The sequence below is a fragment of the Bombus pascuorum genome, chromosome 14, assembly GCF_905332965.1.
Source record: "Bombus pascuorum chromosome 14, iyBomPasc1.1, whole genome shotgun sequence".
NCBI classification, from domain to species: domain Eukaryota; kingdom Metazoa; phylum Arthropoda; class Insecta; order Hymenoptera; family Apidae; genus Bombus; species Bombus pascuorum.
In genome coordinates, this window is record NC_083501.1 from 25,427 (window position 1) to 45,039 (window position 19,613).

Genomic DNA, 19,613 nt, shown 5'->3' on the forward strand with positions numbered 1-19,613 from the left:
CGCCATCCGACTATAGGTGAACATCAGATACATCGGGGTTCCTCAGGGCATGATTCTACGCACTGAGAACCCATACCCGCCTCGTGCTCCCCAACCTAACCCCAACCTAACCCCAACCTAACCCCAACACTCCACTTCGTTGTGGAACGCTGTCCCACGTCGTCCAACGACGTCCCACGTTGTCCCACGGTGCAGTCCAGTCTAGATCATCCAAAATTCTTTTCCCGGCTTTTGGTGACCCAAACTGGACTGGTGCGTAGTTCTCAGCTTGGTATCGTTTTCCAAAGATTAATCAACTGAATGATTTTTGGAAAACGATGCCAATTACCAGGTCTCACCACGTGGAGGTGACTACGCACGGGACCCGCCCATGATTTATTTCACATTATGCATCGGTCTCGACGTTCAACCTGTTGGCAGGAATGTCGAGTTCTGACTCTACGTGATCATGGGCCTGCGTAAAGAGATAACTGTTTCGTAGCCTAACTGCGAAACATACATCTCCAACGCAGCGGTTACACGAATCTCTACAAACGTAAAACAAAGCTTACGCGACGCAATATCTATCTCCCACACAACGCAACATGTATCTCACACACAACGATTACATCGATCGGTACAAACATCGTACAATAATTCGCAACCCTATCGGCAACATTCCGTATCAAAGATACATTTATCTAACTTGGAACGAAAGAAAAGAAATGAGGCTGCTATGGAAAAGGAGCTCCAACAATGAGACGATGAAAGAAAAACCGCGGTTCGCCCGCAACGAACGTAATCGCGATCTCTCGAAGGAACTAACAAACCTACGCGACGTACCCCCGTGCACCAGATAACCCTAAGGTTCAGCCTAACCCAAGCATTGACCTTCGCCCGATTCCTGTCACGCCGTTTGGATCTTATCACGGTCGATGGCACTTGCCGATGATACCAGTGTCCAGCAAATGGGCCTGCGATTTAACACACTCCAACTGAACATGTTGAACTCGGGGAGGGACCGCTGAACAGGATTACGAAGGCAAGGCCCCAACTGAACAGTGGGGTCCACCCCCACGGGTTCGATCAGAATTACGGAGGACGTGAAATGCAGGTCCCTGTCCAAGTACCGAAGTACCAATCGGACAGGATTGCGGACCTGCGACTCGATCGTCAACAGATTCACAGGTATCACCAGCGTGATGACAACGCCCGCGATTCGAGGCAAACGACGAGCAGTCGTCGACTAGTCACCAAGACAAGAGGTGTCCTTGGGCGACCTATGAATCCAAAGAGTTGTCCAGTGCACGTTGACCCGCACGTACCCGGGATACGCGCGAGCGAGTACGCCACGCCGCAGTTTGAAAGAACTGAGCGATCGCGAACCGATAAATCGCGGGAACAATTTTTCCAATGTGGTAAGCGAGGGGATCAAGAGAGACTAGATTTATATTTTTCGTTCCAAAATGGATAAGTATCTTTGTACGGAATGTGCTTACAATGCACATAACATAGGTATCTATCTTATGATTAATTAAGGCTAAAACGCACGCATTCCACTTTGACCCACGTTGTCCCACGTCGTCCCACGTTGTGCCACGTTGTCCCACGTTGTCCCACGTTGTCCAGCGTTGTCCACCGTTGTCCAGCGTTGTCCACCGTTGTCCAGCGTTGTCCAGCGTTGTCCAGCGTTGTCCACCGTTGTCCACCGTTGTCCAGCGTTGTCCACCGTTGTCCTACGGTGTCTGACGGTGTCCCATGGCGCAGTCCAGAATAGATTACCCAATATTCTCTTCGTAGCTTTTGGTGATCCAAACTGCACTGTATTGGTGTAGTTCTTAGCTTGGTATCGATTTATTGTACAATGTTTGTGCTGATCGATGTAATCGTTTCCCAAAAATTAATCAACTGATTAATCTGCGAAAGTTATTACATCGATCAGTACAAATATTGTACAATAATTCGCAACCATACTGGCAGCATTCGGTAACAACGATACATTTGTCTAACTTGGATCGAGAGAAGGAAAATGAAAATACCGATACTGCATATACAATTTAGAATCTTGCAAAATGGACATACAACTCGTTGTGCTAAACTTTTGAAGATATCGAAAGTTATAAATTGTGACGATGCCGTAATATACTTCTCTTAATAATGTGATATCAAGAACAATCAGACTATGAAAGAAAAATCATCTGGACCTCTAGCATATATATTTAATATGCTATGAAACGTTGAAATATGTAACTGAAATGTATTTTCTGTAAATTAATAAATCTGAAACAAACTCATTTACTGAATTTGATACATATAAAAGAAACAGGCATCTTTAAAACGAGAACATTTTATATATGAAAAATAAACTACTAATAATGGTCAATTATAGATCAAATTACTATTGATTAAATTTTAGCAAATATAGAGAATCATTTGTATCTTTTTAAACGAAAGTAGGGTTACGTCGAGAACAAGAATTTTAAGTAATTGAATTTAAACTGAATTAAAACTTGAAAATTTCATATGCAATAACTAAGATGAGAGAAAATCCGATTATTATAAAATCACTTGTTTTGTCTTTTAACTTTCAACGGTATCTGTTATTTCCTACAACAACATTGTGACTTGCAACATAGTGAACCGAAAGATATGCGCATAAATCATATTTTGCAGAATTTTTGCTACAAACGTGACGATAATCGCGAATGAACTCTTGTTTCATGCAAATGAAATTCGAATATTTATAAAAATACTGTTACTCTTATGTTACTGTGAAAAGATAGAAAATATCGCGGCCGAAAGGATTGTAACAGCTATGGTTCTAAGAACGAACAATCATCAGCATTAATTCTAATAGCAATGAATTAAATTTTTTAAAATATTTCAAGCCTTCGTAAGAATATTAAGATATTTCATTATAATACTTTGTTACGTGTTGAAATCGTTCACAATTTCATACATGTATATATATATTACATTCGTAATAAAGTACTATATTTTAACAGTCATGGTAACGTTAACGCTGATACAGAAATAAGTCTTTTAGCAGTATTTTCAGTAATAAACGTACTAATAAGGGGCGCTGAAAAAAAAACAAAGCAGTAGCCAGAAGGGCTACAAAGATTCGATCGTCTTCCACTCTATATAAACCCGATCAACACGCTGAGAGTGGAACTGAATGTTCTTGTTTCGCAACGCTAATTTACTACTAATATTTATGAAGCAGAAAATTCTCAAAATCAAACGCGAAGAGTGCTTTGTTATATCTGCAATATCAGTTAATCTATCATTAAAATAAAAGAAAGAAAAGTCTGAAAATTCCCGAAACTTGAGACGCAACGCTAATAAATTTAAATCTACGCACTCGTATTTAAACAATACGCAACACTAATAGCGAGGGATCGTACTGCAACCATTTTGGAGGTTGCCGATGAACGATCACACTTGCACAGCTCTTGCAGCTGTACGTGTGATCCAGGAACAGTGTCCGACAAATGCAGTCGGAGGATTTGGGTATTTTGTAAACGCAACTCTACTTCACAAAACGCGTTCATTCGTTGTCGCAACGCTAAAGGGAAAAATAAGTAGAACTCGCGATGGAACAATATCGCAACGCTAACTCTTAAAGTGAATTTAATGAAAATAATTATTTAATATATGAAAAAGCTTTTTTAAATATTCTGGTATTGCTACTTGCAATACTATAAAATAAAGTGAACACTTTTATAATCTAATTTTAAACAATAGAAAACAGGAAAAATTCTAAAATTTGCAAAAGGCAATCGCGATATCGTAATTCGCAACTCTAAAGCAAACGCGATTATCATTTTATCGCAACTCTAATTCAAACCGTAATCATATTCTCGCCACACTAATGCAAAGCCGCGATGTTATTTCGCAACTCTAATACAACCCGCAATTAATTTATCGCAACACTAATAAGAAAAATCACGAGTGGAGGGCTGACATATCGCAGTGCAACCATTTAGGAGGTTGCCGATGAACGATCACACTTGCACAGCTCTTGCAGCTGTATCGTGTGATCCAGGAAAGGTGTCCGACAAATGCAGTCGGAGGGTTTGGGCATTTTATAAACGCAACTCTACTTAAGAAAACGCGATCATTCGTTATCGCAACGCTAACAGGAAAAATTAGTAGAACTCGCGATGAAACAATATCGCAACGCTAACTTTTAAACTGAATTTAATGAAAATTACTACTTAAAATATGAAAAATATTCTGGTATTGCTACTTGCAATACTATAAAAATAATTGAAAAATAACATTTTTATAATACAAAACAAAACAGGATAAATTCTGATACGTATAGTTCTATAGGAAATTCTAAAAATTCATAATAAAAATTGCAAAAGGCAATCGCGTTATCGTAATTCGCAACTCTAAAACAAACGCGATTATCATTTTATCGCAACTCTAATTCAAACCGTAATCATTCTCTCGTGACACTAATAGAAAGCCACGATGTTATTTCGCTACTCTAATACAACCCGTAATTAATCTGTCGCGACACTAATAAGAGAAATCGCGATTTGCCCAATAGGACGATGGACCGATATATACATCGGTCAAAAAAACAAAAACTACTACTACGACTAAAAATACTAAAAGCGAGCATAGTGGCAAAGTAGTAACAATAATGACTTCCCATGCTCTGGATGACCCAAAGGATGGGGAGCCATTAGTAGTTGCCCTCTTGAGTGGCAGTTTGCCGGGCCTCTTCGGCTTATAGCCTCTTCTTTCTTCGGGCGCAATGCCCGCTGAAACTTAAATCTAAGCTCGAGACTTCTAAATCGCAAACAAAAAAAAAAAATTTGAAAATAAAAATATAAACCGCGGAAGCTGATTGAAGTGCACATGGACTGACCAACGATCACAGCGGTGACCGTTGCTCACTCGCACGTGCGTGCTCGAGCGATAAACGTTCGTTTCGAGCCCACTCGCGACCGCGACCGCGAAATTCGAAAAATCGAAAGGAAAAACCAGAGACGAGAGCATGCTCTACTCGTGCCAGTTTCACCGTCGATTTTTCAAATAAATTTCCAGAAACAGGTTGGTCACACGAAAACGTGCCTACCCGACCAGAGACTGTGCCAACCTGCCCGGCCCTACCTACTTATAATTAACAGACATACCAGAAAGTATACTACCTATCCTACCTAACGCTATATTTAAAAATGGCAAAACAGGCACACCAACACACCCGCTCCACGGTTCTCACACAAACGCCCGGGTGCAAAGGTCCTACACTAGAGAGGACGTCCCGGGACGCCTCCGACACCCGAGCTTAACACAACATGCATACTCTAAGGTACGTACCGTTTTCCTGAAATCGACTGACGAAGGCTAGTGACCATTGCGTAAAACGTGATAAACACGTCTGAGTAAATGATATCGTTAAAATAAATGTAAGTAAACTTGGAATTATAATTATAATATATGGCAATATTAAAAGCGTGGTTGCAGTTAATCGCGTGGATGATATTATCAGAAATTATGATTGTATCGAGACGTAAATTGAATCGATATATGTCTCGACATTTTTAGTATTTGAGATTGTAACGAATGAGAAAAAACGACGCAATTCCACGGCCTAACAACACATATACATAATGTGGAAAATACGTCGTGCACGATACACTAACGCGTCGTCAGTCGCTGAGAAATTATTACATTACTTAAGTCTAGATCATCGTGCCCAATGTCTTTCTCCCATTCAAGTAGCACCTGGGCACGTGAATGAGATCCTGACAATGGGCACGGAAGGGGTTAAACCTGAAAATCCTGATCTAAAAAGATGATTAGTTTGTGTAATTTTTATTTAACGGACTAACGTTCTTTGATTTTATATTTTACTACTTCGTTTCTGATTAAATTTACTTTATTAATTTAATAGTAACTAAGTAACTTTATTAATTTAACAAATTAGAGCAAAATTTTAATATTGCAAAAAAGGTAGCGTTAATTGAAAAGGATTGAGGCTCGATCAAATGGAATTATTAACTCTAAATATATTATTAAAAAAGAAATAATCTCAGGCGATCTTTTTATCAAAGCATATATTCGAAAGTGCAGAAGCAGTGTTCAAAATTATTGCTTTGATTCAAAAATCTGCCTGTCGCGAAGTGCCTTCTTGCACGTAAAATATCACACATTCTTGTACGGAAAAAATGAATTTTAACTCATATTTTAAATTCTAGCTAAAGTGAAATAAACGAACGTGACTTAATATTGTCACGATCGATTCATAGCTAAAAATCAAGTATATTTATGTCATACAGGTATATTCGTGTAGATATTTGCCATTTGCAAATATTCATACGGAATATTAACATGCGTATTTATAAGTAACACGAATATATTTTCAAGTGCATATGTAGAACCTAATTATTAAAAAACTAATTATTATAATCGCGATGTGCAAGAAGACCTATCCTAAACTAATAAATTTGAAAAAGGAGTGTTACTACTCACGGGTATGAAGAATACCCGCGGTCACTATGCTCGCAAAAAATTCTACGTAATACAACCAGTCACTCGTGCCGATTCGGACCTTTCGTCCTACGACATGATTGAGTGACCGGAGGAACAGAAACGCATGCGACTCACCGTTCGAAGCGGAGAAACAGAGGACGAATATCATCAGGAACTGCGTAGGGTCCAGTGGTGGAAATGGAGGTTGCGAAGAATCTGCTACAGAACAAAACACGATGAGTGATTGCTGATTATTTAAAAAGTTGGAGATAATGAAAAATGAAAGTTTATTAACTGTAGTAACTTTAGTAATAATAAAGATTGAAATACTAATAAACTTTGGTAAGTATAAAAACTGAAACTCTAATATGAAAGTAAAAAATCTAGAAATTAAGAATCTAATGATTTCTGAAATACGTTAGTCATTTGTTTCATAATTCGGTACTAAGACTTTAACACTTATTTTATTTTAATGAAAGAATTACCCCAGAAGATTCTAATCTGCCAAATTGTCAATCAAATTGTATTTCTTAATTAATAGTGATCAAAGAAAAATATACAGAATAGACATAATCGAAGTACGATATGTAAAGATACTTACATTCCTGGCTTTTGAGCCACTGTTAGAAGATTCCCAAAGAAGGTAAAGAAGTTGAAGCAGTGGTATGTCTATAACCAAACATAAGATATCATTAATATCGTTAATACATAATAACAAACTCGAAACATTACCAATAATAAAGAATATACTCTAATAAGTATGTAAATTGGAACTCTAATATAAAGGTTTGAGAACAAAACATTCAATGATTTTTTATGTGTATCAGATAGTTTTATTGTACTTTAATGCTAAGACTTTAAGACTTTATTTCAATTAAAAAGGACATTTACAGCTTTTTGAATTATCAATCATTTTTATTTTACAATTAACAGTATTTCAAACAAAATATACTAAATAGAACAAATTGAAATACAATATATAAAACTACTTACATTCTTGAGCTCCTGGAGAGGCTTTATCCTCTTGAGGGAGGCACTGACTCTAATACCGGAAACGAATATTCAAAAGAATAAATATATAAAGAAAGGAAAATAAAAGACTACGTTACCGCGACCGCTTAAATTATGATCGGCGAACAAGAACTCTAATCGCGTACAAATTTGATTGATAAAATTTTATTGTTTTCGCGTATGATTATTCGATCGAATTTGATCAAGACTATCGTGATTTTAAAATATTGAAAAGAAGCTATTACGTAGCAAACACTGACTCTACAACCGCATTGCGCGCGGTCACAAATATTCCCTGAAAATAAAGCAGTTTAGGGGCGGGAATGGGGGGGTGGAAAAGAAGCGAAACGTCGTTTCGACAATTTTCTTCTTTTTCCTATCGAACGTTTATTTAGAAAATACTGCTATTTCTTTATACTTAAAAATTATTATTAAGAAATTGGAACAAGTATGAAAATGTAAGTTGAAAATTGTGAGATATTTCTTGATAGGGAACAAATGCTTACGAATACCGTGAATGCATTACAGTCATTTGCAAGAATTATACTGTTCGCAATTAGAATATATACTGTGAATTTTCGTTATTAGAACACGAAATATACATTCCACTAATACATTATACTCGCGAGTTATAAATATTGGAAAATATTTGTAAGAATTCAAAAGTTCGCCACTAAATATACTTAAGGAATACTTGACAAACGCACGCGAAATCTTGTTTCGAAGTATTTAAATCTAACTGTTACCAAGTTGCAAGTTTATGACGTTAGCAGTAGCAAATTCACATAATACAACAAAAGAAATTGAATTTCATAAGTGATTTATTGAGATATAACTCAATTTAAAACAATAAGACAATTCGTTAAAAATTCATTTGAAATAAGAGAATGATTTCATAAATCGGAAATAGAACAATAATTTATTTAATCGAAGCTATTGACACAGCATATATAATTTCGCGTCTTGCGAAAGAAACATTCGAGTCATTGTACTAAACTGTTTAATATTCTCCAACATCACTACAATAATCTTCCCTTAAAAATGAAAAAATAAAAAGAAGCTCGGACAAAGAGACTATGAAAGACAAATCGCGGCGCGAACTCGTTCGTTCGCGATCTTTTGAAAGGATCAATGGATTCACGCGACGCACTCCCGTGCACAAAATAATCGCAAGACTCAGTGGCAAAGAAGAATCGATTTTTATATTTCATTCCAAGTCAGATAAGTATCATTGTACAGAATGGACTCAGAATGGATTTGAGAGTCAAGACATATCCCACGTTGTCCCACGTTGTCCCACGTTGTCCCACGTTGTCCAACGACGTCCCACGGTGTCCCACGGTGCAGTCCAGTCTAGATCATCCAAAATACTTTTCGCGGCTTTTGGTGACCCAAACTGGACTGGTGCGTAGTTCTTAGCTTGGTATCGTTTTCCAAAGATTAATCAACTGATTAATTTTTGGAAAGCGATGCCAATTACCAGGTCTCACCACGAGGAGATGACTACGAACGAGACCGCCCATGAGTTATTTAACATTATGCATCGGTATCGACATTCAACCTGTTGGCAAGAATGTCGAGTTCTGACTCTACGTGATCATGGGCCTGCGTAAAGAGATAGCTGTTTCGTAGCCTAACTGCGAAACATATATCTCCAACGCAGCGGTTACACGAATCTTTACAAACGTAAAACAAAGCTTACACGACGCAATATCTATCTCCCACACAACGCAACATGTATCTCACACACAACGATTACATCGATCGGTACAAACATCGTACAATAATTCGCAACCCTATCGGGAATATTCCGTATCAAAGATACATTTGTCTAACTTGGAACGAATGAAAAGAAATGAGGCTGCTATGGAAAAGGAGCCCCAACAATCAGAGGATGAAAGAAAAACCGCGGATCGCCCGGAACGAAAGTAATCGCAATCTCTCGAAGGAACTAACAAACCTACGTGACGTACCCCCGTGCACCAGATAACCCTAAGCTTCGGTGGAAGCTCAAGCATTGACCTTCGCTCGATTCCTGACACGTCGTTTGGATCTTATCACAGTCGATGGCACTTACCGATGATACCAGTGTCCAGCAAATGGGCCTGCGATTTAACACACTCCAACTGAACATGTTGAACTCGGAGAGGGACCGCTGAACAGGATTACGAAGGCAAGGCCCCAACTGAACAGTGGGGTCCACCCCCACGAGTTCGATCAGAATTACGGAGGACGTGAAATGCAGGTCCCTGTCCAAGTACCGAAGTACCAATCGGACAGCATTGTGGACCTGCGACTCAATCGTCAACAGTTTTACAGGTATCACCAGCGTGATGACAACGCCCGTGATTCGAGGCAAACGACGAGCAGTCGTCGAGACAAAAGTTGTCCTTGGGCGACCTACGAATCCAAAGAGTTGTCCAGTGCACGTTGACCCGCACGTACCCGGGATACGCTCGAGCGAGTACGCCACGCCGCAGTTTGAAAGAACTGAGCGATCGCGAACCGATAAATCGCGGGAACAATTTTTCCAATGTGGTAAGTGAGGGGATCAAGAGCGACGAGATTTATATTTTTCGTTCCAAGATGGATAAGTATCTTTGTACGGAATGAGCTTGCAATGCACATAACATAGGTATCTATCTTATGATTAATTAAGGCTAAAACGCACGCATCCCACGGTGTCCTATGGTGTCCCACGATGTCCCACGATGTCCCACGATGTCCCCCGGTGCCCCCGCGGGGGGGTATTAGTCCAGTCTAGATCACCCAAACTATTTTGGATGATCAAGACCAGACTATATTCAAGTAGTTTTTAGCTTGATATCGTTTTTCAAATAATAATACTAATATTTAAGATAGTAGTTGGTGTATTATTATTTGGAAAACGATACCAATTACCGGGACCCACCACGAGGAGGTAACTACGCTCGGGTCCCATTTACATAAACAGTTTTTAAGCATTGGAAGCAGAGATGTCAAATTATTTTATAACCAAGAAGTAGCGTGTATTGAAATTTATTAATTAGAATAGCTGTAGTACGTGGATCTGTAGAATCATACTTGATTATTGAACATATCATCGAAGAAACGAAACCATGCCAGATAACAATTGTAGTGCGAATGGGTGAATGGTGAGTTGTCGCTGCCTTCGATTAAATTGCACTTGCTTCCTTCGTTCCACGAATACGGGACTGTTTCCTTGGTTTTGAGCAGACATGGAAAATTACATCCCATCCATAGACACTCAATAGGTACACTCTGCGTTACCATTGTTTTTATATGAAATAGTGAAATGAGAAATTAAATACTATATTTAAAATTAAAAAATAATGCTGTATAGAAGTAAAATAGCACTTCAGGGACTTGAAAGATTTCGTAAATATTGAATAAAACGAAATAAATCATTAATTTCCTCACAACGAATTGATGGTATTCATTTAAATCAATGAATATATGTAGAGTTGCTTCCAATTAGTGATACAATTGTTATAAATTAAGAGCATAATTATTTTGAATTAATGGGAGGATATGGTTATAAATTATTGGTATAATTGTTAAGAATTAATGCAGTAATTGTTTTAAATTAATGGCTTAGATAATAGAAATTAATAGTTTAAATGTTAGAAATTAATGGTTTACATGTATAAAATAACAGTTTAAATACTATAAATTAATGGCTTAAATGTTGTAAATTAATAGCTTGAATGCATAAAATAACAGTTTAAATGTTGTAAATTAATAGTTTAAGAGTCATAAATTAATGGATTAAATGTTATAAATTAATTGCTTAAATGTTACAAATTAATAGCTTAAGTGTTGTAAATTAACGATTTAGAAGTTATAAATTACCAGTTCAATGTTATTGTTAATATTTTTTGTTTATTTACCGTATATTTAAGTTCTTCTTCGATGTTCACTCTCCGACAGTTCAGGCACTAAAGAGCTCGCGCGCCACTTCCGGGTTCCCTATATACCTTTACAAAGTATCGAGATGTCAATCAAAGGGTAACAATCTTTTGACAAAGCAAAAGACGGTTTTTCCATTATAACAAAATCAAATTGACCAATTTCTTAATTTTTATCGTAAATTGGCGTCTTCAACGATTCAATACGATGTCCATTTTTATCGTTTTAATAGTTTCTACGAGCTAAGACTATATTCACACTTCCTTGATACTAGACTTCGACTATTAGTTAGTTTGAACAGAAAAGGAAAGAAAGTCTAACGGCAATCGATGACGTTACTGTGAAATAAGTTACGGTATTAAAACATAAATGTTCTTGTATTAAATATTCTTTTTTCTTGAATAATACCTACATCACTGTATGCCATATTTAAAATCCTTATTTAATACTTACTTAAAAGTCAGGTTCTTTTTTAATTCCTCTCATGTTAAATGAGTAAATTTACCCGTTATAGTAGTAACATAAAATGGCTCTTTTTTCTTCAATAGCACCTGCATCGATGTACGTGATACAAATATTAATTATATAGCGAATAATATTCTTCGTTAGATCTATCAAAGAATTTATTAGGCTATTAGCGAGAGACTTGTTGATTCCTTGAAGAATAGTTTGATTGTTATAAATTAATGTTTTAAATGTTGTGAATTAATCTTCCCATTGCTATAAATTAATAGTTTAATTATTATTAATTAGTTGCCTAAATGTTGTTAATTATTGGTTGGATTATTGTAAATTAATGGTTTAACAGTTGTTAATTAATTGTTTGAATGTTATAAATTAATGGTATAACTGTTATTAAGTAATGTCTTAAATAATGGTCAGCAACGCTTCAAAAATCGCCGGCGGCAAGACGTCGAGCCCTATTTCCCCGGTGAGAGAGTGTCGCGGCGCCGAGTCCACACTTGCGTCGCAGTGGTGGCAACGCGCGGTCGCCTCCTTCTCGATTCGGCGTAAATATTCCCCGAAGCACCCGTGTCCCGTGAGCAACAGCGTCACACTGTAGGTCAGGGGAGGTGCGCCTCCGTCCAACCAAACGTCCTAGTTTGGGAAGACGGCCCCGAGGACCCTCAGCCCCGGCGCGCCATCTGTCGAGCAGCTCCTGCCGAGCCCGCGCCTCCGCGTCCGCGTCCATCGCTCCAACTCCGCCCATCAGACCCCGAGTGCGGTGATAAATCTCGCGACATCTCAGAGCCCGTAGCTCGAACGGGGGAAGCCCGGCGAGCACCGCCGCTGCCGCCGCCGAAATGGTGCGAAAACCCCTCGTTATTCTGATGGCCAACGCCCTGTGCAGCCTCCTGACCGCTCAGAGATTGCGACTGTTGGTCACCAGGTCCTCTGCCCAGATCGGAGCTCCGTAGAGGAGCTTTGCTCGCACAACGCCGGCGTACAGCCTACGCACTCTGACACCGGGCCCGTCTAGCCGAGGCAGAAAACGTCCTAAGGCGTTCGCCGTCGCCTCGACTGACGGTATTAGACGCTCGAAGTGAGCGCCGAATGTCCAGTGACTGTCGAGAGTCAGGCCCAAATATCTCATACTAGTCCCGACCCCGATCTCTGCCCCCGCCAACCTCAGGCGATAGTCCGCCGGAGGCGTCCCGTAATCGGCCTTCCGCCAAAACCACATCGCCTCGGACTTCTCGGGGGATACCTCCAGCCCCAACCCTTAGTCGCGGCGACCGCGCAGGCCACCGCCAGTTCCGCCAGACGGACGGTCCTGCCGGACCACTACTACTACTACTACTACTACTACTACTAGAAATACTAAATCGACCATAGTGACAAAGTAGTAACAATAATGACATCCCATGCTCTGGATGACCCAGAGAATGGGCAGCCATTAGTAGTTGCCCTCTTGAGTGGCAGTTTGCCGGGCCCCTTCGGCTTATGGCTTCTTCTTTCTTTGGGCGCAATGCCTGCTGAAACTTAAATCTAAGCTAGTGTCTTCTAAATTGCAAGCAAAAGAATATCTTATAAAGGTAAAATAAAAATATAAACCGCGGAAGCTGATTCGAATGCACATGGACAGGCCAACGATCACAGCAGTGTTCGTTGCCCACTCGCATGTGCGTGCTCGAGCAATAAACACTAGTTTTGGTCTTCATTATAGAGGACGTCCCGGGACGCTTCCAACGCCCAAACTGAACACACAACATGCATGCTATAAGGTACTTACCTTTTTCCTGAAATCCACTGACGAATACTACTGTGTTCCTTGTTGCTTCTCATATATCTTCGCCTATACACCGCAATAGTGTATCCACGTAACAAAGATAGAACTGTTGAATAATACTGAATTCTATTGTCAATATTATTATTATTATTATGTATCGAACATTTGTAAAATGTTTGTCGAGTCAGTAATTTTGACAGATTATTATTTGACAGCGATTATTACTATAGTATAGTTGTTGTTGAAGAAGAAACAGTGTTTGAAGTATCTTTGAAACATTCTGTTTTAATTGTATGAAAAAGGTGAAAACGTAACGAGATTAATTTAGTCTCTCTGTCCTCGCGCAAATAATTAAAAATATCTGTGTGTGTGTGTGTGTGTGTGTGTGTGTGTGTGTGTTCTAGAAATTTTAATGTATACTGCTGTTGGTTGTAGAGAAAAGAAACAATGGCATTCTTAGCATCGTGACTTGTTCAAAATATTGGCGCATAGTCGCACCATTAATTTTGCCAGCAACAAGACGATTTTTTATTCCATCTCGTAGAAAATAAGCTGCAATCGCAGCGATCGATTCCACCACCGCAAAGGGGATTGTCGGGTTAGGACTAACATTGAACGAGAAAGCAAAATCGTTTATTAGGGCGGATGCGTGGCGGAGGCCGCAAGGTCGTTCGAGTGGCGCGCAGTCGATTGTCCCAATTTCAGTTGGAAATCGATAACGACGCCGGGAAATTTCTTTGCAAACGCGACCTCTGGCAGCGGCGACCGGCCGGATATCATGGACCGCAACTGGAAGAATCGGCTCGTATTTGCTCAAACAGTAGAACACGATCGACTGCGATCAGGCAGGCATCCTTCGTGATCGAACAGGATTATGTTACTATGAAAATTGAGAAAGACGATAGAAAGGACGTCGAGGAGTTTGGCGACTAACTCCTGTCTCGCTGTGCGTTTGTTATTGCAGTGATCGGAACGATCCACCTACTCTCGAATGATAATGATAGAACAGAGTTTTCCGAAACGAAACACGACGAACCTTTCGTCATTGAATGTATTCTATATCCCGCGAGGATGAATATGAAGGAACCTTCCTTTCTTCTCTGTTCTCAAACTTCACAGAAGGAACCTGAAGCTGCCTGTCGGCCTTTAATTATAACTGGGTAAAAATTTGGTGGAAACACGGCCGAATTTCTGGATGAAAGTTCTCGGATCAAAGTCTGTTGAACGAGCAGGTTCAACAGATTCCCGCCTACTTCTTCGTCTCGCAGTCTGATCGAAGAACGAAAGTTGTAATTTCCACTAATTTGACCATTTGACAAAGGAACGTATGAATAAAAGCGAATCTTTTCTTTGAACGATAGGTGTTGAAATTAACTCGGTGCCTTTGTAATATAAATCTTACAACATTTGTGTTTGCTACCGGCTGCTCGAGATCAATTGCGTTATGCGTTACACTTTTGCGCCTACATTTCGTGAATGTTAAACCTCGCCTCGACTTAAGCACAACTTTTCATCGCCTCTTGTTACTGCAAATGCCAAAACGTTTCCGAAGGCCGACATTTATAGAAACGCTTTCTCTAGATCGGCGATTATCTTCGAGAACCATGAAACAGCAACAAACAGAAAGTTGCTCGTTGTCGTTTCAACGAGGACCGAGCTTAACGTTCGTGAAACATTGGTCTAAAAGTATGCCGCATATGTACAACGATTGATCCGAAAAAGACCTAAAGCATGACATCCGTCGATCATCGTGGAAGCTTCAAATCTATAATTTCATAGCAACTCCTTAGAACGTCCTTCATCTTCGTAAGCAACGAACGTCGCCAAACTTCCGACACAAAATTCTCAAAAACATATTCTGTAAACAGTTGACAAACGAAAAGACGTACAGAACCCTACGAAACCGATTAAACGCATACATGGCGTCCAAAGTATTAACAAAGTTTTGATATGTTCAATCGACGTTAAATCAAAGAATCCCACGCTACTCAAAGTCAGTGCAATTTCATCTCGACCCTCCGCTGTGATAACGCAAAACGAAAGTAGATAAAAGAGAGGGGAAAAGCACGCGGCGATAGTAGCGATCGATGATGAAAACGTCAATCGATCACGAGCAAATTCCAGCTTAATTACTCTCGCTCTCGTTGTCGATATCCGGCGAGGTAAAAGTCGAGGATGTGCTGTGGTGTGGTGAATTAAAATCACCGGAACCACGTCGAGATCGCAACGGGGAAAAATAAAAAGCAGAAATGACGCGAGAAACATCGCGGAGATAGGAGCGCGATTTCACGTTAAACCTAAAGCGACGTGACCGTGCGATTCTTTCCAAGAGTACATGAGCACCATTTCAGTAACTGGACGGGCATCGTGTCAACTATGATCCGGATAGATCGATGTTTCTTTTTCCTTCAGAAAGAAAGGGAAGGAAGAAATTTATCTTTTTCTCTCTTTTTTTTCGCCTTCCACTATTGAGGGAAATAGAAATAGAAATGGCTGGTGGAATTTGTGTGTCATCGTAGAAACGTACGTTTCGAGTGAGACTGGGGCGAAATTTCATATGATCTTGGATAGGTTGACAAACGTCACAGAGCAAATCCCGCTGGTTTACTAAGAATGAACGCTAAAATATGACGGCCTCGTTTGCTTGGAGTTTGTAACGAAAAGAAACTACCTATGTATGTTAAAGACGGAATGTTGAAAACGAATGGGAAAGAACGAGCCAAATCTTTGCTTTGCTATTTCCTTCCACTTTTCACTGTTTCCTCCCGAGTACGCGTGACACGATAGGGTAAGACTCGTCATCCCATAAATACAGGAACCAATTATAAAATGAAGGTCTCGTTGTCAGTAGGTATTCGTCTAGAGTAACAGTACGCACTGATTCTGGCCTTTTTACGTTTATACATGCATATGAGTATATGTAGAAGGTTTTTACGTATTAAAGTCTTCAGGTTTATCGCGTGTATAGCAACGATGAACGACGTATCGAATAAAGGGTTTCCCGCTAAACATTCTAACAGACGACACAAGGTTTGTAGAACAGAAAAATGTGTTTATGCAAAAATATAGTATGTTTGTAAAATTATGAAAATCTGCCTTCGAACTGAGACATTCGCATCACATTTCACTCGGAGGGTCTACGAAGTGATAATTTTCGTTGCAAGAACGAAATAGGGACGAAACGCGGACGTTTCCTGGGAAAAAGTGTTACTCCTACGAGAAATTTCCCTAGGGTGACGTGAACTCCCTTGCTCCATGAATCGAGCTTCGAACAAGCAGCCGAGAGATATTACGCGTACGACAAGACGTAACGTCTGTAATTTAATAAAGCCAGAGAATGTGTACAACACGGGTTACTTAAGCGCGTTTTCGAAAATCTCTTCCACATTAAACAAAATTGCCAGTAAAAAGGGGGTTTCGTAATAAAAGTTTCCTCTCGGAATAGAGTTAGGTAGACAACAAAGTTCAAACAGGATAGGAAGCTGGTTATTTGACAGTCAGTTTCTGTATTTCGAAGATTAAAACATAAAACAAGGGCAAGAAGAAATAAATAAAGCGAGATAAAATTATCATATTACTGTGATATTATTATATAGGAACATATAACGATTCACACATCGATCATTTGTCAACAATGATTTAGTGACTTTTGTCATTTTACTATCATCGAATTCCCTAATTTTCGCAAAACCAAGATTTTCAAAATCACGGCTTTCGATTATTATACCGACTCACTGATATAATAACATTAGAAGAATGTTAACGCTAGAAGATACGGCAGTTTAGCGAAAGAAATGTAGATATATTTCTGTGTCACCTCAGTAGAGATATAAAAATATGTAAAGCTTCTTGGAGAAAGCGGAGAAAGTTTCCATGTTTCGGTAATACATAAACGTCGCGTATCGAACTTTTCCCTTTCTTCGTTACAAAAATATGACCTTTCGATGAATATAATCCTGAAAATGGAGGTAACAATAGTAAAACTATGCCAAAGTGAATTATTTCATTGTCGTATAACGAAGATACAAAATTTAAATAGGTATAGCTTGAATGTCAAGCAGCAGATAAATTTTTCATGGCCGGGGTAACAATTTATTCCGCTTTAAACTTGGATGTCTCTATCTTAAAAGAGAGCCCGTCTCGAGAGACTTGTAAATAAACCATCGCGATAATGCTTTAGTAACAATCGGTTTCGAGTTGATCTGAATATTATTCTTCGACTATTCCGAATGTACAAGCAAAGCCGTGTCTCGATTCAGCGAAACTTCTCCGCCTCTGTTTCCGCTTCGATTCACCAACGCACAGGGCTGCTGCTGCTGCTGCTGCCTTATTTACTCCTTCGCCGCCTCTGGCCCTACGAACATACTCTTTGGTATCGCGAACACGTCTAAAAGTGTAGAAGAATGGAACTTTTTTTAGGTTAGATGTGACTTCTTTTCGAGTCACGTAACTGATTTGATTAACTACTTCTTATTAGATAGAAAATATTGTACATAATTGTGTACGATATATAGAGGAGGATCGAAAGAGGGACTGGTGAATCTAGTGGAAATGATGGCGAAAGCAGTGGTCAAGGTCTGTCAACTATCGATCAATCAATTTTTTCCCATTCTCCTCCCATTGTACGAACGGCCTCTGTTTCATCTGATGTTGTCCTGACATTCTACCGTCTTGATATTAATTCACCTCATCGATCTGTCGCGTTAACAAGCTACGAATAAAACAGAATTTAGCAATCGCTGAAGTAGGAAGCAGTTGGCTTTTCTAACACGACCAACATATCGGTTTTCTGTTTCTTGATTGAAATAACAGCGGGCCTCGACGTATTTATCAAGCTCTTGATACACAATGATACGACGATAGAGACTGTTCTAACCTCGTCGTTTCTTCTGTTCTTTATTTACTCTTTTATATTTACCAGTTTGCTTTTTTTGCGTGGAAATCAACAACGAATTGTTCGCCCTGTTATTTGCGCCCGGAAAACAGTTCTTGCGCGCAACAATAGAAAACTCCAACAAGTTGTCAGTTTGTCGACGTAGCGTGAATAACATTTCCTGGAATGTTTTATATTCCGCTTTGTGTTGAAGATATTTGGAACAAAAATTGGACACATTGATGGATTTGTACGAGAAGAAATAAGCTTTTCAGTGTTCTGGTAATCTTCCGTAATTTTTGCGCAGAATAATATCCTGTAGTGAAAAAATAGGATTTTTTTTAGATCTCTTTCATCTGTTTCTCGTACGTCGTTTTCTTTCTTCGCGACGCAACGATAGAATCGTTATTGCTGTGAATCGTGAAAGCGCACGTGCGTAAAAGCACGTATAATCGTAAGGAAACGTTATTATTCGTGTTACCAAATGAAATTGCAGTATTTAATAGTTATCATACGTACGTGCGGTAAGATATGATACTAGAATGTCATAAAATATGGCGAAATTTGACTAAAATGTCGAATTTTTTATTTTATAAATAAAAAGTTGAGATGTAGCAGTTTTTCTTCTATGTAACATAATTTAGCAAAATTCCGCCAAGTTTCCCCGGTCCTGGTATCGATCCGACTGGCTTACAAATAATCCGATGCCAATGTGTTGAGATAACTAAGTAAATTCTTCTCATAAAAATAAATTCTTATAAGAAGGACGATTTAGAATCTAAGCAGAAAGACTGATTCATTTCGATAAAAGATTTTAGTATAAATTAGTTCTAGTATAAATGCATTCAAATATACATATGTGGTAGATAGAGCATCATACCTTATATGTTATATCTTAATCTAGTAATATTGTATCGTTGCAGTATTATTAAACAATTGTGCATTTAAGAATCACGTAGAAAACTTGAAAAACACATAACTCAATGAAAGATCACAAATATGTATTTCCTTTCGTAGGAAACTGAGAGGAGGAAGTCCCTTTTAACTATCTTCAAAGCTTTATTAATATCCTTGGTACGATGTTTGATGTCAGTTGTTGTCAGTTGACCTCGATCTTTT